General features: G+C 44.0%; 1 protein-coding gene across 1 annotated transcript in view; it reads left to right on the forward strand.

The window, feature by feature from the left end:
- The first annotated feature begins 11967 nt into the window (after positions 1-11967).
- Positions 11968-21197, forward strand: part of LOC143183815 (uncharacterized) — a 51178-nt gene continuing 41948 nt past the window's right edge. Inside the window, exon 1 of the mRNA XM_076385552.1 lies at positions 11968-12491. The gene's annotated coding sequence lies outside the window, so the exon portion shown is untranslated. The remainder of the gene's footprint in view (positions 12492-21197) is intronic.

Consider the following 21197-nt stretch of genomic DNA (forward strand, 5'->3'; position numbering starts at 1 on the left):
TGCGGCGGTCGTTACAAGCCGATGAGACACAAAATGGCGTTCCGCGTTGCTCCTCCCTTAAACGCGCGAACGATCGTCCCGTACGGAAATCCCGCGAGTGAGATTAAACGCGGCCGACGGCGAAGAACAACGCGAATCCCGCGGAGTTCCGTTTGATACACGGCCCCCATTACATTCTCACGAAAACCAATTCCCCACCCCAATACGACCTATGCAAAATTGATCTTCCAAATGGAGGAACAGACATTGGAGCAACTGGGTGTCCCTCGTCACCCAACGAACGCTCAACAGAGACCTATGGGTATCATTAATATTCTGATTTCGAAGTGGGAGCTTGTACTCGTACCGCGGTGATGTTTCTTATTTTTCAGCGAAGGGAGCGCTGTAGCTTTGGCTGTGTTTCGTCGAGGAATTATCGCTTATTTGCTTCGAGGAAAAAATTGGCTCAAGGTACAGGCATCTCTGATCCAATTTCTCAATCAACCTCCGATTATCGTTTTAATACGATTACGCGTGACGCTGTGTTATTGAAGATTGTAGGATAGTCGGAGTAAAGTTGTTGTTTATGATCCCAGTTATTTGAAGAAGTGAAAGAAACGATAAACCGTGGAGTTGATCCTCGAACAATTCCCCAAATACCGGCGGCAGAGACCACAGCATTACGAAGAATTAGCATGTCGAACGACTCGTCGCGACTATAAATAAGCTGTCTCCAATGGGCTACTCCAATCGGTCTGAAGGGAGAGACGGAATTACGTAAGGACTATTAGCTGTTTCGATCGCGGTGGAAGCGAGGCACGGTTGTCCACGGCGGCGACGCGTTCAGAAAAGAGGGCAAAAAGGGGCGGGAAACCGGGAGAGGTATCAAGAGGGAGAGTTCATCGATCGACCCGCGAACTGATTAGCCTCGGACGGGCTGAGAGCGAGCGGGCGAGCACGCGGTCGCCTTTTTGCGTCGCGATTTTCACCGCTGCTTATTTTGCCCGTCCCTTTCTTTCTCGGTTTCACGCAGACCCTCTGCCCCCCCTTCTCGCCCCCTCTGCCCCCACGATCGACCGACGCGCGCTCTTGTCCATTTGCTCGTCATGGTTTGAATTCTTACCGACCGTCCGACCGGACGACGAACCAGCCATTTGGAATTCGATCAGAAATACTTAAGGTGGCGTCTGCTCCTTACCTCCGTCCTTCTCCCTCGTCCTCCCTTTCACGTGCCCGCTCTGTCCCGCCGCTCCCCGTAAGTCACCAATCAGCCCCCCACCTGGGGAACGCGTTTCAGCGTCGTCGGGACGCGGTTTCGGCCTCCGCTGCTCTCTATCGGCTCACCGATTCCGAAAGGCTTCTGAAAGAATTTAAATTAAGCCAGCCCGCCGCATATCGAACTGGCTAAAATTAATTGATTTATGGATCAGCGCGCTGGTTCGACTTGCGCCGATGTCTAGCCGCGTCGCGGCGAAGAGGGGAGCCGAGGATGGTTCCGGATGACGGCCAATTACCGGCGAAAGAGCTCGGACGCGCAAGAAAAATCGGACGGTCACGCTGAACGGCGACGTGTCCCCGCTTCGGTCTGCCTCTTTACGCTGACGTATCCTTCGAGAGGACACGATCGCGAGCCAGGGGAGAATTCCTCCTTCTTACCGTCACCCCTCGAGATACCAGCTTGGGGTGATCTGCGACTATGACGCGGATGTTCATTAACGGGGAATGTTTCTTTAACCCCTTGCCTTACGATTTTTCTTAGACTGCATGCGTCGTAGGTCATTTTTGTTGAAAGAGAAATGTAGGTATGCGTTAAGTAATTGATGGATGTATGGTTATTATATATGTGAGGAAACTATTAGTATCTCAGATTATAATTTTGAATTCTTTGTTAAGTTTAGTGATGTAGATAACAATATTTGTTCCGGTATATGGAACATAGGTAGCTTGTGACTATTATGAAGCTGATTTATTATAAGGCAAGGAGTTAAAGATACGTCTGTCCATGTTCGTTACATGGTTTTCTTTTTCCACTGCAGTGTGCTTTTTATAATATTTTGGTTTACTTTGCCCTGCATCTTTTTTTATTACAGTTCTCTTTCTGAGGGCCAATAAATGCCATATCCTTCAATTTAATCGTTATTTTTTTCTGTGTTAGTTACTTATTGTTGTTTTAAGCTATACTGCTGAGTTTTTATTGTACATTTATCATAATTTTCAGACTAAGTTTTCAGACGAAAATCAACCTACTTTTTGAAGGATATAGACATTTTGATTTAGAAGTATAGAGACAGTTTGATAGACACATACTTTCAAGGAACCTCACCGAATACTGATTGGTTTTTCGTCAAAACGAGCCCATGAACTTTCAACAGAAAGGTGGAAGCTCATCAATAAGTTATGCACGCGTGCATATTGCCCTTTGAAGTGCCGCTCGGCGGTCTTTTAACCTCACTCAATACAATTCGACGAGTTGAATGATTGTGGGCGACGAAGGGGAGAACTGCGATATGAACGCCCAGAAATTCCTGATAAGCTGACTCTCTAATATTTTAGTGGGAATACGTGATGTTAGTTACAATGATTCGACTCGAGATGAATGAATAACCGCGTATTTTGAAAACGGAAATAGTGTCCTCGAAACGTGAATCAACTTCAAAAGATTAGAAAATTTTTCTGTATTGAATATTGTACTTTTATCATTGATTAATAGATTTCTAATTAGATTTGATACTGCAAGTCATACAACAATTTTGTGAAATGACAAAAAAGCAAGTTAAGCAATTACATATATTTGCTTGCTAGTGCCATCTAGAAAATCAAAGTTTCGCATTTATCTTCTGAGAATTCCCTCAAATAGTCTTCCATTTGTGTCTAGGGGAATCTGTTCACCTTCAGTTGGTAGGAATTGAAAGTACTGTCTATCGATAAAGTAGAGGCCTTAGGAAGTATCTTATCACAATTTTTGACACACTTTGGGAATATCAATGATCCAATTCTTATCATTTTTCTTTCACGACAAATAAGGTATGCGCTGGTATACGGATAGACGTATCATCTTACGAATTTTCGCATTTTACGTGGAACTATTTTACCACTCTGAACATTGAAAGTTGATTTCAGCGACCTCTGTTCGTGAAAGACGACTGATACAAGAACTCTTTTAAAGTATCATCTACACGGGAAAAGCCAGCCCAATTTAAAATAATTTAATTCTGCATGGGATACTTAGGTAGACTTATACCTATAATAAATGTAAATATTGATTTCATCTACTTCTCTGTGTACCTACTCTCGTAGTAACTTCCTTGTGGTAAAACTACTGACCAGATAATAGCTTTGAGACTTCGCCGGTAATATTGACGGTGACACTAAAATGATAATAGGGTGCTAGCACCCCAAAAATCAGGGACAGAAAAATACATAGGATGTTAGGTCTACTACAAAACTACAAGCATAGTGACAAAGTAGTAATAAAAATGACTCTCCATGCAGGGATGGTGAGCCATTAGTAGTTTCCCATTCTTGCAAGGACTCTTCAGCTCTTACAGCTTCTTCTTGTTTCGGGCGGTCTACCCAGCTGGAACTTAGATGCTCGAGATACCCCAATACCTTGGGAACAAATCAAAGTTCGCCAATTTGAGTAGAGCATGCGAACACGGCCAGCGACTGCATGGAAGCCTAAACTCCCAGGGAATTTCTGTTCATGTACGCATGCTAAATCTTGAGCAACAACGTTCGAACCTATCCTTCCGACCGCGGCTCAGCGACCCTAGTGCAATGTCGCTGAATTTGAAAAGCCAAGGAGCAAAACTAAGGCGATGGCATCCTCCTATCGCGCCAGATTCACTCGCAACTTTTCAAATGGATTTAACCCCAGAGACAGGTCATCACACGAGAACGCGCCTACCCGAGCAAAGAAACTGTGATAACCTTATCCTGGCCCTACCTACTTACATCTAACATTCACGCCAGAAAGTATACTACCTGCCTGCCTATTCCTATATTTAAAAAATTGCAAAAAGACAGTCACACCAATACACACTCCACGGTTCTCACACATAACACCCGGGTGCAAGGGCCTACACTAGAGAGAACGTCCCGGGACGTCTCCGTCACCCGAGCTTGGCACACAACAAGCACACTCTAGAGTACGTACCATTTTCCTGAAATCAGCTGACAAAGGCTAGCGATCATTGCGTATCAGTCTGAATTTATATAAATAGTAGAAGTGCATCAAAGAAATTTGTATTCTCGTTGAGATTATAATAATAATAAATGAACTTTAATAGGCATATTTCGTACGTATTTGTATCATTTTATGCATGTACATATTCTGTAAAGTAGTTACTATAATATATCATCATGAAAAGCAATGGAATATGTACTTATAAATGCTACTTTGAGGAAAAACCGACGCAATTCCACAGCCTAACCACACACAGACACATATAAGTAGAAAATACGTCGTGCACGATGCACTAACACAATGTCAGCCGCTTAGAAATATTATTATATTTTTACAAACTAGGTCATCATGCCCCATCGTCTTTACCCATCCACGTAGCACCTGGGCACGTGAATGGGTTGAAGACAATAGGTATGGAACTGGTACCTGAAAATCCTGAACTAAAAATATGGATTAGTACATGTAAAGAATCTATCGGACTAATTCCATTTTTCACTTTCACTTCAATTGACTCTACTGTGTACGTGAAAACTGTAGAAAAGAACTCTAATCATTATGCAGTCTAGCAAGAAATTACTAGTATCTTTAGAATACAAATGACTTTACTGTAAATTATCCTTAGTAAGAAAAATGAGTTTACTGTACATACAACTGTAGACAAAACTTTACTTTGGAAATTAAAAAATTTTTTAAAGAAACTCAAGTGATCCCGTCGTCGAAGTATAGTTTCTAAGAAAAAGTGAAATTGTTGATCATGCTCATTACTTGACAACGAAATCAACTTGTCGCGAAATGTCTTCTTATACATGAAATAGCAATATAATCATACGTTTTTTGAACTACCAACTATTTTATTATATCTTTTTATGAAATAAAAAAGTTTCTCAATTACGTAGAAAATGCATTTATGTTCAATTTACAAATCTATTTTAATATCTTTTGAGTTATGAATATTATATATTCATAAAAAACGCGACATATAAGAAGACCCTATCCTATTCTAAGAAATACATAAACAATGTTACTACTCACGAGTATATGATACGTCGTATCTATACTCGTGGTCACTATGCTTGCAGAACAACAAAAACAATACAACCAGTCACTCGTGTCGCTTCGGACCTTTGCGTCCTACGACATGGTTGAATGACTGGAGGAACCAAACACATGCGTTACCTTACACCCACAGGATGAAGCTCGACGAATTACCCAGGGGGTGCCTGCTGGGTCTGAAATGAAAGAAATATAAATTATTAAAAAATTATTTTCTAAATTATCGAATTTTTATGTTTTATATTCTAAGCTCACTTTCTAATTGTATTTGAGTATTTGTAAAATATTTGTATTTTAATTCAATGGAGTAGAATGACACTTACATTATTCTTCACGTTTTGGAACATGAACTCGCCAACACTACTTGATACAACATCAATGGCACATCGGTTTTCTGCATTTCCATCACGATGAAAAATCTATAACAGAAAGTAAACACAATTTTGAAGTAAACATATTTATGTGTGGCTTTTAAAATTCTAAACATCCCTAACCATAAAGTACATAGTATCACGAATCTAAGTAACACGTCAGTTTCCAGTAAAGTCAATGATAAATCGAAAAAATAAATAAAAAAGCTATTTAAGAATAGTCAAACAGTTTGGGACTAGTCGATTTCCTAATACTTTTAGAAAATTAATATTCTAGACAACTTCATTTCCATCGTTTAAAAGTTAGACACAAATATTTCATGCAATTTAAAGCGATATTGAAGGATAAATAGAAATTTGCAATTTCTAACATAGAATTACCTTATATACGACTGCAACTTGCAATAATTCAAAGAATTTCACAATAATACTGAAGAAAATGATGAAAAATCCTTTGCGACGAGCTCTACGCTCCGGCGTTATTCTCTTCGAAGCGGGTTGCGCGCGCAGCTTCGAGAATGCCAAGAGTATCGCTTGACTTTCGATAGTATCGAACATCGCTTCTTTAAATTTTTCTATGGTCCACCTGTTGCATACAACATAAAATACACTCGAAATTAATAAAACACATTTCATGATTTAATACTACCTGCATGCCATTTTAGAAACTATAAAAATCTGATATACAGCAAAACATAATAAATTCCATTAGTCTCTCTGAAAAATATCTAAAGCGTCATTTGAATTTCAGCGCCATTATGTTTTTATTGTCTTCAAGTTCCCTATACACAAATTTGCATGATTTACGAGATATATTAAACGAAATATATTTGCAAAAATTAATAATTCCCTCCAAATAATCACCGTAACAATAATTGTTGCTATACATGTTAATAAAAACCGCACTTAGTGACTGGTGCAACTTATTAACAAATATAAATTAGAGTGGAATTGTAAAGTCCGTCAAAACTTTAAAAATGGCGGCTACTGACTCTCACCAACATGGGATATTTGTAGTGGTGCTCGCTGACAGCTTGTAAAAAGGTGTGTGATGTAGACTAGCGCCGCGTACCGACACAGGGAGAACTAATGTTTCAGAATTGAAAATTACAATCAAAATCAGTCGATAAGCTTTGTACCGTCTCATGGTAAACTCAATAGATACAAATACAACACAAAATTCAATCATTGATGGTAACACCGAATTTATGCGATACAACAACTATATCAGTATTTTCTTTCTTTTTCATAAATTCGCACAAAAGATTGAAGTCTAACCAATCTCACAATCTAGCAAAATGTATAATCAATAGAAACCCCGATGATGAACAACAGCATTAAGTCATGAACTTTCAAGCAAAACACTAGACTAAGTCATTAGCAAATGATCCCCCGTCCCAGGAGACTGAAGCAGCCCATCTTACCATGGTCTTGTCAGGAACAAGTTCGGTAGTAGACTCGAGATCCCTCAGTCTCTACACAGTAATTGCAGTTAACGCGATTCCCACGGTAGTTTGCGGATCTTGCGCGTAACTTCGCCATCCAGGGGAGAACGAGGGTCGGTCCTCGAATAAACAAGACAAGCTGGAACAAAAGATCGCGGAGTATCCGCCACCTACGGACTCTCGAGGACTCGCGCGAGCTCAACAAGTTTGCGAGGAGCAAAGATGGGACTGAAATGGTCTCGTGTCGCTCGTGGGGCGTTGAAGGGAGAAGAAAAAAGGAGAACACGGGTATACAAGGCGGCTAGGTTGAACACGTTCTCATGAATGGACACTCATTCAAAAAAGAATCCTCTCTATTTCGGCTTAGTCGCAGGTATGCCGACGCGCGCTTCCAGTGGACGATTCCATGGCACCGAAAAGGGGGAAGGGAAGGCTTTGCTTCGAATCGATTGCGGCCCGCGTTTCGAGGCCTTTCGGGCTAATTCGGCTCGCATCGGCGATTCAAAACTGTTCGATTCCGAAAGTATCCAGACCACGAATGACTCGGTAAACGCATAGTTGTCCGACTGCATTCAACGTTTCCCCATCCAGCAGGACAGTATACCGTGGCAAAGACACTATAATGGTAACAGCTCGGGAGCAAATTGGATGTCACTTCTAGATAGCGATGTCGAGCAAGTTTTAACTCGAAGAACCACTTCCTGGCTCAGATTATACTCAGACTATAATCGCGAGGCCAGAATACGGCGGTTTACCTAGAGACACGATAATTGGATGCGACTATCACCGAGGTAGACGTCAACAGTTGGCGAGGTCGCGAAACAACTGGGTAGCCGCATTATTCCAGGTATTCGCTAGAAATTATCGTCATGGCACTTAACATACACCTGTATATCACCGTCGGGCTATCAAGATGGAGTACAAGCTCAAGCCCGTAAGTCACTGAGCCCCTTGGGGAGCAGGACGCCAAGTAACCGCGATAAGGGCTGACTGAAATGTTGGATGTTTTCATCGAGAGGGAGAAGGTTGTGGTCTTTTACTTCGAAAATTCGCAAGTGTCTCAAGATTTTCGTTCAGAGTGTACTTTTTAAATCTGTCAGTGGCGGATTAAAAACCCCAAAGAAATTTCTCGGAGAATTTCAGCTAAGCTGAAACAGTCTCGCAGCGACCGTCATCGTTCTTTGAGTTACTCATGCAAAATTCGATAAGAGGTAGCTGTAACGTCGACTGTCCTCGTCGGAAGGAAAGAAACCGCAGAAACTTCCAGCGAAGGGCTTCTATCCAACTCGTAACTTTCTGCATGAAACGCGGTCGCAGGATCATACAACTTGTCCGCGAATCCCATTTTCGAAAATCCTCTTCCTCAGACAGGAAAGTCGCAGGAAGCCCTTACTCCTTGTGGAAGCAATCGGCCGCCGTCTACATCGAGAAGACAAATAGGTTGCCGAAGAACGAAATAACAGCGGCCCCGAAGGGTATTCAGGCCGAAGAGAACCGTCTCGAGAACTAATTATGATAAGGGTCAATGGAGTTGTCGCGGCACCTTTATCGCAAGGAGAACTCTGGGGAAGTCCACGGGACTTAATTACCGAGTGAAGTTCATCCAAAGAGGGCTGACGAGGAAAAAGGAACGGGTCTAGAAGTCTCTCCGACATTGGGGAACAATGGAGGCAAGGTTCGGTCTCATCCATCGGGCGAACCAAAACAGCTCAAGTTCCCCACCCAACCCTCGCCGAAACTCGGCTAGAAAAGACTGGCCCGCGGAGTGTATCCCAAGGGAATCCAATCAGAGCAAGGAAGAGCTTCGAGTCTAGCCTCCGTCGACCTCTCGAGTACAAATCTCGAGTGCCTCTCCAGTCTCGACGAATGGCTGAGGCAAGATTTACAGCGTCTCCGGTAAGAATTCCACCTTGTACAATGAGTATCGTCAAGCCGTAATCAAGAAATTTTTATCGCGACAGCATCGATCGGCCGATCCCGTTCTCGCGGGGACCAACGTGGAACGCTCGCCACGTGACCGGAATACCTGTCGCGTCGACTGGATTGAAAGTGTCTCAGCCGACGAACAAACACGCACCAGACTCGGAATGGTTCGACACGCGACCGAGTCTTCCGTCGCGGAGCAATATCATTGAATTCAGGGATCGATCCAGCTAGAGGTCTCGAGGCAACGACTCGCGACTCAGCATCCCCGTGATCTATATTTCCAGATTCTATCCCAACGACATCTCGCCCTCCCTTCCTCGTAGGACTGTCGGTCCAGCGATCGATCGCACGGAAGGGACTTCTGGTCACTGATGAGGAGGACGGGGATCGAGGCAACGTCGAAGAGGAAAAAGATCAATATCCTCCATGCCCCATTTACTGATCCCAGCCCTCTGCGAGGCAACCCCATAAAGGCAGCGATCGTGACCGCCCCTTGCGGCCGAAACACCGACAGAAAGAGGGCGAAAGAGGGCGAAAGAGGGCGAAAGAGGGCGAAAGAGGGCGAAAGAGGGAGAGGGTCAGAGTAAACTTACGTTAGCCCGAAGATCTGTGTACTCTACGGATTTGCGTTATAGGATGGTTTCAGCCGTAACGCCGATGCCGCACGATTCAATCACGTACCACAACATTCGAAGCCATTTGCCCGCGCGCTGAGATGAACGCGCGTACACGCGCCTCCTCGTTTGTTATATAACGCGCACCTGCTGTAAAGTAATTAACCAATTATTCCATGTAAACGAATTTCGCGATGCACAGTGGTGCCGCGGTGTTTGCTACAATCATGACTATCGAGTAGATTACAAACTATAGGGGGAGAATGGACGTGGAAGAATTCTTTGTCCCTGTGAGCGCAGAATGAAGATTGATGGGCAGTTTAAAGAGTGAAAATAGAACAGGAATGAAGTGAATTGCAGTACCTACTATCGCGAACGCATCGTCAGTCTAATCGAAAGGATTCGAGGTATCGTACAGTTGGTGAATTTGTGACAGTAAAGGGAGATATTTTTTAATTGAGACCAGATTAATTTGAGTATATTAACACTAAAACTTCCACGGAAATTTCAGCAGAAACACAAATTTTTTGCTGACTCTATTATTTTATGCAGGACAAATACATAACGAGCTGAGTAAATGTTTTTTTTATGGAAAGCTTCGTGCTTGTGATAATCGATTTTGAAAATGTGCATGTCGAGTAGAGTTTCCAGCAGTATTCAGCGTATCTCGCGATAACTAAATCTCGCAGTGTGTTTTTACGGCGAAAAGTGAGAAGAAATTATTGAGCGAATGTATTTGTTAACTCAGTTAAGCTCTAATACGAATGAAATATGAAGTGCAGCTGGAGCGATAAGAGATGCAGCAAGTAGCGAAAATTTGCAGCCCGGAAGCAAACACGTTTACTCAGATTCGACAAAATTGCGAGGAAATTCGTTCTATGGTAAATCCAGTATTACGTCTGTGTCAGAGTTGTATCGACAGCTAGGGACGACATTTTGAAACGCAAATTCCAATACAGCTTTCCTCCATGTTCCATATTTTCATTATAACCGTTCGATAAAGCAAAATATTCTCTTCCTTCCTTTGGTCACGAGAAATGTTGCTAAACTTCGGCCATAAAGCTATCAAACGGCTTGTACGTACGGCACATTCTTCACCTATAATCGGTAAGAGAATACGTATGCATCCAGTGCTACTAACGCCATCAATTTTTGCTAAATCCTATATTAATCTGTAATCTTATATTCATGCACGACAGAGGGACCGATATAAATTCGAGGCGCGTGACGACGCAGGTGGCAGAGCAAAAATCTGCCCTTTTAGTACTCTCAAACATTTGCATTACACAACCTTCGGCCAACAGCGATTTTCGTGCGTCATAAATATCTGTGCTTCGACAGCGAGATGTTTCGCTCTGTCTAATAATTCACCACTGCGTCGATTCGTTGCGAGCGAGCCACCCTCGAGCTGAACTGTGGCCCCTACGCCAAAGCATCCTCCTTTTCCACCCTTCCTTTTCTATGAGAATTCGGAGAATTACCATGGAGCAAGCTTATTAGAACAAGCTAAAAGTCATGAAGACACATGGGCATGTTAGCCCAACGGATTTCGCCAATCCAGTGTTGACTCGGGTTTAACCATCCACAGCAATGCAGAGCCAGACGCATGGTTCTGTTCCTGAATATCGCGTGAAAAATGAAGACAACTGCTTTAAACCCAACTTAAACCCGTCAGGCACTGTTTGCATCTAGATATAATTCAAAACGAAACAACAGACGGAAACTGACGAGGACCTAAATGTTCTGAATACAGGCGAGTGTATGGAAGAGATGAACCTGACGACGCGATTCCATGCCATTGAGCGGGAGATAACATCTCACAGCATCGATTGACCATTTCAATTTCACGCGTCGTTTTATCGGACAACAGGAAGACGAGCGTATTTTTTCGCGATGGAGAGGTGTCCATGCAGAACCATCGCATCGTGTTCCAGGCTCTAGGCTCAAAAAGCCAGCGTCTCTTCATGACTCGTGCGCGACCCCGAAGAGAGAACGTATCGAGTCGAGGATCTTCGCAGATTTTCGGGGAGCTTCGTTCGCCCACGGGTTCTCCCGGGCAGCCGGCACGGCTCAGTACACTGCGTGGCAGCCTGGACCGCAGGCGCCTCCAGTCGAGGACACGTAGTCGCGGTTGCGTGGTTGCGCGGACGCAGACCAGTGTGCTTCCACCGAAAACCGCCAGTACGTTCTTTTTTGGGACGCGCTCTGCCAGGCCGCCACTTTTCCGCGCAACTCGAACCGAATCACATCCCACGGTTCCCATTGCCAAAGTGCAAGCATTGCTCAGAGATAAACGGGGCTGCCGTGAACGCGCAGAGGCCGATTTGAACTTGGTATCACCTGCGACCTAGCAGCAGCTGATTCCCTCTGACCCATTCCAACTCCGAACTGTACAGATGGAATTTCAAGGGGTGACCGACTGCTTGTCGACAAGGCGATCCTCTCGAGATCCAAGTCTCGAGACGTCCGCGTTTGAGGATCCATGGAATTGATCGGCTTCGAGTAGGATCGATCTATCGTCGATCCTGGCGAGGATCACGAGTGCTGCTCGCCGAGTAGGTCACCTGGGCACGCATGGACAGCCGTCTGAGCTTCGTCTGTACCATTTGCACGCGGACGCTGGTTGCTGCGATTTGTGGTGCACCGACTAGAGCGTTCTAGTGTGTGTGTGTGTACACGGTAAATGCACGGCGAGGCGTACAGCATCGTCGTGATAGGTTGTCCCGCGCGGTTCTTTACTGTCGCTGCTTACGAGCGGTCGGTACACGGTGTTTGCGGCCGAAAGAGCATTGTGGACTAAAGGATAGACGGATAGACAGAGGGTGAGGGAGAGGAAGAGAGCCTGAAGAGAGTAATGATCGTGACGACGGTCGTGCGGACAAATGAACACCTCGGAACAGCGTTTGGGATATTCCAAGTGAGTAACGTATCGAACGAACCTTTATTATCCTACCCTCGATGACCATAATCGCGTGCTGAGTTATCTTAATCGTAGCAATCTTTCGCTTTCACCTGTAAGAGCATCGTTCGAGTGGCAGCTTCTTAAGCATTCAAGTAACGCAGCGGTAGCTGGGTACAATTCGAGGTGTTCGTAGAGCTAATCAGAAGATAGGAGACTCAGGATGATCACGATCGGTCCCCGTCGGCTCTTACCGAGTCGATTTCATTTGTGGAACCGACTCAGAGAGCGAAAGAAATCCTTCGAACCGAAAATTGAGATGGATCCTATTCGCTAAACTGGTTCGGGCAATCCTCTGGGGAAATTCGATGAATTTTCCAACCCTCTCACGGCATCGTCGCGCCGCCACTTCGCAATTTTCCTTCCGCTCGAATCTACCGCTCACCCGACCCCCTCCCCATCCGCCCTTACCCATCACCATCTGACCCCTTCGACACTTGGCCGCGGGTTCGAACGCGCGATAAGGAATCGTTCGAGCGTGCACGAAGGGCCCCCCTTTGGCTACGGTTGCATTTGGCGCGAAATCCAACGTGACTTTGGCACAGAACCGAGCAATGCCGCGGCCCATTCTCGAGCGGGCTGGTTCGTGCTTAACGAGAGCTTCTCGGTGAAACGCGCCGGAAAAGTCTCTTTCCGTTCTCGACAAACTTGGCCGCGTTTAAACGTACCGCAACGCAGCACCGTTGACCTTACTCGGGGAGTTTGTCGAGCGGCCCACCGTCCCCTGAAATAGCTCCGAAACCGTCCAACTTTTTGAACGAGCCGTTTCGGTCTGTTAAAATACTCTTTCCCCCCTTGGGGAGGCGGAAGGCCGTTGCATCGCTTCATTCAGGGTTCCCCCGGCTCGAAGGAACTTTAAAGGAGAAACAATCCCGATGGAAACTCGGAGATATCAAAACCCCCATCCGCTTCCGTCCCCCTTATACAGCCGTTGGTCTTATCAGAGCGGGGGGAAAGCTTCTGGAAAATAGGAATTGAAAACCTGGCTGAGCAGATAGGGGAGGTACATCCGACCGAGATGGAGATATATAGAGAGATAAAAGTGATACTTGGGGTATACGTCTGCCGTTGCACCTGTACCTGGGACGCAAACTTTCTCGATAACGCAGCGGATTGTGGGAGAGGAAGGGATGGTAGCCACGGTTCGACGATATTCGCGAGGCGTCGCGTTATTTTGACGATAATGCCACCCACGGAGCTTCTGCTCGTGATCGATAAATAATAATGGCAGTTCATCCTCGCAGTGCATTTGTGGTCTGCGTAGCGATAAGGAGGGAGGAAGTAGCAATATAATAATTTCGGGGAGGAAGATGGGAAATTCGTTGCTATTCAGCCCAGAGAAACGAGTATGGAGCAGTGCATGGAATTTTGAAAATTGGTGGAAATCGTAGCTTGTTTTTAAACCTGCTGCGGTCCATTGCTATCGGTTCCGATGCATACCGAGTTCATGCCATTTGTATTGTTATTGTTGTACCTGATGTGTGTATTCCATTTATGGATTATTTTTTAAGCTTGGTGAACCAGTTGTAACGATATTCTGTGCGTGAAATTAAATTTGAAATACCCACAGATAGCGATAAAAAATTAAAACGCGTCAACGATTGTTCCGTGCATTTGTGAATGATTCATTTGATTTTTTCGCGTGTTGATTATATTTTCTCCGCTGAAGGTATTGTGTCAGTTTTGAGCAGAAAATCAGCAATAGGATTTCAGTTTGCAAGGATGCATCCATTTTTATCTCAGAGTTTCAATAGAATAACCCACGAGCTTAGAAAACCACATCGGATAACCGAACACTACGGTTAAGAGAAAGAAGCTTCTACCTCGAAAATTTGCGGTTCGAATTCTCGTTCACGAACGAAATTTTATCCCTCCCCCGCGAACGCGTAACATTACCATTTATATAGAGACAGGAGGGAGGTTGACTCTGGACGTTGACGTCGAAATCCAGACAGGCGATCCGATACGAAACGGAGAGGAGTGTCGCGAGCAGAAGCGAGGCAGCAAAAAGGGTGGCGAAGGCGGTGGAAGTAGGTTTCGAACGGGGTGGAGGGGGTGGTCGGCTCGCTTTTTATCATCGTTCTAAAGTGCACATTTCTGTAAGACGAATCCCGTGGAACGAGGAAAAACTCACCTCCAACGTGTTTCCCACTCGTGCGATATGGTAAAGGGAGAAGGCTCCGTCGTCGATGGGCTCGGACCTATTCCTCGCGAGACGACCGAGGGATTCCCTTTCGCCTGGGAGACAAATTTTTGCGATCGTGCTATCGAAGCCTGCCGCCACACGCTCGGGCTGAGACGGCATTAGCATTTAAATGACGAACGAACGAGGAACGATCAAGTTGCTCGCGCACGGGGCTGACTCGCGAATTTCACGCAAGAGATTGTACATGCGGAGAAGAGCCTGCGGGATGATGCTACGAGCCTGGGGTAAAATAGAATTCGTGACATAATCTTTACGTTTGCGGGGTTGGACGTAATGGCTGCGGTTACAGGATATAGTTACACCCTTCTGGAACGTTGTATTAGCATTTACACGGAGTTAATTGGCTTTATCGCGCGGCGTGGCGCGAAGATAAAAATATGTTGCACACACGGGAGTCTGTGCGTAGGAGGGAGGATTCTGGTGTCGGTGGATGGGAAGCTCGCGAATTTGCATTACGAGCGACCGAAATGAGCGGCTAGGTTCATGCTATCGGAAGATCGTAATTTTTGTAGATCGTTCGCTTTTGACGATACTACGTTGTTTTCGGGAAGAATCGGTTCCTTCTCGTGGGTCTTGGCGGATTAAGAGAGCCATAGAGGAGGTTAAAATGAAATGTAGATTCAGATAAGAACTGAAGACAGAGCTGTGAAGGAACGGAAGGTAGCGATGGGATAAACTTGAGTAGGTAATTTAAGTTTGAATCGAATGCGCGAGTTTCGTCATTTCTCATCCTGCGGTGCTTAAACTCCTCCGCGCTAAAATTGTTTATGTTTTGTGGAATATCGTAAATTATTATTCAAAGTCCTATAAATAGAATAATAAAGTGGAATAGTAAATTTCATTAATTCTAAATATATTACTGTAAACGACTTTGATTCTAAGAAGAAGTAGTATAACCGCTGCTATAGTCAGACAGCATTCAAAACGCTCCTACTCAGTATATCCATATTCCCGTTCAGAGTTTACACATTTCCTCCACTCCTAATATAAAATAATAAATCAATACATCATTTCTTTTCATCTATTCATTCGCGAAATATTTTTACTGACACCCCATGAAATAAGCAATCTCCAGGTTCGATCCCATCGCTACCAAAGGGATGTCAGGAGGTCACAAATGGTGGCAGAGAGAATCAGGTGGGAAACAATGGATAAGGTAGAAAGGAAAGCCGCGGGGTGGAAGGGTCGGCAGGCCTAGGGGTAGAGGGGAAATGTAACTGCTCTTATTTCTTCTCGCAGCCGCCGTGGCCCAGGCCAGAAACAAAAGGCGATCCGACATCAAACATTCAAATTAGAAAACTTCCCCGCCGGTCCGTCCGTGGGCCGGATTACCCCCGTTTCAGTTCCCCAAAAGCAACCCTCTCGCCCCCTTCTCCTTCCACAACCCCCTGACAAGCCGTTATGCCTGTCTATCCTTGCGCTCCGCGAAGCCACACACGATTCCAGCGGTTGGTGTAGTTGCCCGAGCCGCGTTTAAGCCTCCAGCCTACTTTCCTAAACCCGCCTACGATTTTCCGTGGCCCCTGAATTGCTGCGAGCGGCGCTTGTTTGCGTTCGCGAGCGCAAACCTATACATATTTGTTCGCGGTCAGGGGTGAGGGTGGTCGCCGCGTTAAAACAAGGAACACAGCTGCAGCCAGCGACGATCAAACAGGATCGGGGCATTCGTGCACGTTCCACGGGAGATTGAATCAATGACGGTGGGAAGACAATGCGTCCCGGTGCTCATTTCGGTATTATTGAAACAGACAAGAGGATCCTCTACCATTAGAAATCGTTATTGGTTAAAATTGTTCGACGAATCGAAAATACATCGGACAATTTCACCTCTGGACGCCGATCTTTGTGCATTTTATGGAGCATCGCGTTTTTTCGCGTCCATCTGGCGTTAATGAGGCGCGCAATCTGCGCGAGGGATCATTTATCCTGTGTTTATGTTCGAGTTAATAATGGAAGAGCGAAGAAGACGATATTTATTTTATAGAGAAGTTCGCGGCGTCATAACTGAGGATGGTTTCTTAACAGCGAAGTTGTGTAACGAACAACCCCTTGTCGCTCGACGAAGACGGTGAAACATTCATAAGAAGCTTATGAGCACGTAAAAAGTTTCATTACTCTTCCAGACAGCCGTAGAAACGCTTCTTTGCTGGGGATCGCGCGGTGTAAATCACTTTGCTGACTGCGAACGAAAAGTTTTGTTTCTTCGACCGTGTACAGGGTGTCACCGCGGAATTCCGTAGCTCCGTTTTTTACTTTGGAAAAAGGTTTGATTACTTCCTGGTATACGAAATTCCGTGTTTACTTCTTCTACTGATGGAAATACTCGTCTTCTATTTTTTTTGAGTCGAAACTTTGCTGTTTCTGACCAACTGCATACATTTCGAAATTACAGTAAAGTTAATCGAAAAGTTCTTCTGGGTTCTCTACTAAAAATCACATTGCGTTTAATTAGAAAATCATTTGCACGGTTCCAGGAAGAAGTGTAATAGTATTATTCTATTAATCTATGACTCAATAACTGTGAAATAGAAAACAATTTCAAAATTAAGGTTTATTTTATCTGTGAGAACAAGAGTGAAATTTTACCCCATGTAAAGTTTGTTTTATTATTATGAAAAAAATTGATATTAATTTATTACTTTAAAATTGACCAGTTTCTCAAATATCTTGTTACATCTACACGTAAAAATCAAAGTCGGTATCTTGGTCACAGCTTTTACGAGTTATGTTAAAATTTTTACGTTTAAATTATCCTCAATTTTATTTCATTCGTTAGTAGAGAAGATGCTTAGAAAAAAAGGTGTAATTCCGCGTGAAACGAAGATAAAAATGCAATCTTCGCAGTAGTTCAGAAGACAAAGGTTCGTGAATTTTGCATACTAAAAAATAGTTGAACTTTCACGCGGAAGAATATTTTACGGTCGTAAAGCAGGCTTTGGAATTCGGTGACACTCACGCGGCTCACCCTGTATATCATCCCCGTATGAGAAATAAATCTGCGTTCCAGATGCTTTCGTGTACGGACCAAACCATTCCCGAAAAAGTTTCAACGTTTTCAGCGGAAAGAACCACTTCCTGTGCTCTCTGTGAAGAGGCCTACACAACGAAAATATGTCTAGCCGTTCAGAACCGAGAATAAAACTCTTGTATCCTTATACCAGGACGCGGAACATATATTATTTAGAACTGACCATAACTTCTTTGCAGATGCCGACTTTCATTTTTGTAAAGAACGTGACGTTTTTTACTACTTCGATCGAAATGGGACGCTATGAAAATTTGTTATCTTGACGGAATACGATATTCGAATTTTATTATTACGCGATAAGTATCCGTCATTTTTATGTTCACGAGAGTAAATTCTTGAGGTGAATAAAAGATCCGAGGAATGAAGAATTTTTTAAAAAAAGGGTTCTGCTTGAGAGGAATAATTGCAAAAAGAGTTGATAATTAAGAATTTGTGCTATGTAAAACATTTCCTATTATATTTTCCACTTGACACAGATGTGCTCGCAAGCTAATATTCAACATTGAAGCTTTATGTTCGACGTACTTGATATTACATATTTAACTTTATGCTAAAACCAAATGAACCCGTAAAAGGTGTAACATAAATACTCGGTTTTCCCGGGTAGATCATATACGCATTGTCAGTAGTAAATTTGCGAATGCAAATAATAAAATACGTGGTTAATTGAAAAACTATTTTTTATGTAATTTAATTTATTCAAGTAAATACCCCATTGTACGAGTATAATTTATTTGAATAATATCGCGATTTTAAAATAGTATTACCTATTTATAAAATATGATAAATTTGCCAATCGTATCATTTTAGTTGTCACAGTAAATGTCAGATATATCTTTCCGCCATTTACTTCACAAATATACCAATAAATCTAGTTTGCAGTTCATAATAATCCGAGTTTAAAAATCGTCCCTGCTAATCTCATCTGTACTATATTTAAGCCCCAAACATCCGAATATCGGAGATGTATCGTAGATTTCATCAACCAAATGCACCGAAAAAAGAACACGTTCCCGATAGAACGCTAGAGGTTCTCATACATCTCGAAAGGTGCAGTATTATCCCGTGTCTGACTAGTCTCGGGCTCATACTACTTGCAACGCGCGGCCTGGTTTCGCGCGAACTCGAAATACGCGTCGCAGTTAAAGTGAAACGACTTTTGGCTGCAGCACCCCATAAATTCACTCCCTCTCCCTGTCCCCTCCCTCTCTCGATCCAAATTCCCTTCGCAGTTTCGCTTTTGAGGGCAAGCCAGCGAGCTGGTTGGCTGAAGTCGATAATTTCTAGCGCGCGTCTCCTCGGCTGTTTTAATTTCCCGCAGAAAGGGGAAAAAAAGATTTCTCCACGGCGGTTTGTCGATAAAAGTAAACGTCGAGCGCGAGCTGGAATTGACTTTGCGCGGGCTCGTGTGAGACGTGCCGGTAATTAGTTCCGTCGAGTCGGAAACGTAGGGAGGGGCGACGTGAAAAAAAGGTCTGACTCGATACACACCGTTTCCATCGCGAGGCCAGGGATTAAATGAGATCCCAGACGCAGGAGGAGACCTTGTCATTGTATCGTAATATGGAAATCGAGCCAGGCGACGAAAATATTTGAAACGCAGAGGTCACAGATTTTCCCACAATTTTCCCCACGGTTTATCCTGAACCGAGCGACCTGTCCATTGTTCCAGCCGCCTTCTTCGAGGCTTCATATTCTCGCGTGACCGAGACCACGCGCACGCGAACAAAGACGGGAGCGATACGAATATCCGGTGCCGCAGTAATTAAAAGAGATCCAAGATATGACAACGCACTTGTCTGTGCTCGTTCCGGTGCGTCATTTTCTCGCCAGCAATTGACCCATCTTCCGTACCTTCATTTCTATCCCCCGTCCCTGTTTTCCTCGTCACCCTTAATGACTCCGATCGAAAGAACTCGCGGGAACTCTGAGTCTGTAGGATGCTCAGCCTCGACTTGGGTAAGAAAGAGCGGAGGGAAGAAATGTAGGGGGAGTGCTTCGCCCATCGCTTCTTCGAGATGAAATAAAACGAACCGAAGAATTACTTTCGATTTAGATCCTATCGACGTTCCTCCGATATCCCCACCCTCTCTTAGCTCCTCATTTAAATTATCGCTCTACAACTCTTGCTACTTTTGCTGGAATTTTAGCTGCAGGCAGTTCCTTGTTTTAAACAGAGCTTCGTTTTCGGTAAATCTTTGAATATTCGAACGATACTTGTGAGCGTATAATATGTTTTTGTAATGATCCTTCCATCAGACATCCAATATCCGCGGTATTATCTGCCGCGAGGGGAGAAATTAAAAATAAATAGATCTCTATTTGGGGAATCTATGATTGACCATTTCACTGTCTCCCTTCTCCTCCGTTCGTTGACATTTCGCTGGTCGGTTATTTCGAACTCAATTTCGTCGGGTGATAAATGCAAACGAATTGGCCCCATGTAAAAATAAGCATGGAAATTTCACATTAAAGCGGAACTCGCGTTCTCTCTGCGTATAGCAGGAATCAAGACAATTAGTTAAGTTTAAAACGTGGACACGATCCAGCGTTTGCAAACGGAAGCAGACTGTTTCGCGACGCGACGCATTTCAATAATGATAAACTAATATTTGCTCTGGCAACTCGGAACTCTTTCCGTATCGTTAACTTCCCGAGTCAGCGTTCCCGACCTTTAACGCTGATAAAGGGAGCAAAGTGCAATTTCTTTGCAATTGAAAAGCGAAGGAACGTGGTGGATTCTCAATCCTATCAGCTCAAGCCGCCGCCCCCTCCACTCTGCTCCCTGTCTGCGTGGCTTCTTTTTAAATTATCTCCTTGGAGTTCCTTTTCGTTGCGTTCCCAGCGACCCCTCGACCTTTATCTTCCCTCCAGGTCCTTCGCTCTTCAGGATTCCTCTAATCAAGAAGTCGAGAATGTCATCTCGCGCCAACTTCTTCCGCTTCCGTTCGCCGATTCTCCTCATCCTGTTCTACTATTTATTACAATTTCTCTAGTCCGCTGCCACGTGCTGAATCTTTAAGAACCTCATTCGAAACTCCCACGCGTGACTTTAAATTCGCAATTCCTTTCCCTACTTTGCTATTTATTGCCGCAACTTTTTACCTACCCCGCCCTTTTCCACACGTGTATTAAACTCTTCACGATATCTCAACGCTCTTTATTCGAGATTTCCACGTCTCCTTTGTCCGTGCGATCTTTGTTATTGCCGACAGAGTTAAATTTATAAGAGGATTTGCATAATGATATCGCATCGTCCTTTGTTGTCACGTATATTTCGAAACCTAGCATATAATGAAGCCATTATTAGTTCTACATTATCATTATTTCTATTGTTTCTAAAAGATCCATATGCATTTTTAATTTTACCCCTTTTCCATAATAGTATAGAACTTGCTAATAAAAATTTGAAACTTCTTTGAGACCTAAT

This window comes from Calliopsis andreniformis, chromosome 9 (genome assembly GCF_051401765.1).
Source record: "Calliopsis andreniformis isolate RMS-2024a chromosome 9, iyCalAndr_principal, whole genome shotgun sequence".
Lineage (NCBI taxonomy): Eukaryota > Metazoa > Arthropoda > Insecta > Hymenoptera > Andrenidae > Calliopsis > Calliopsis andreniformis.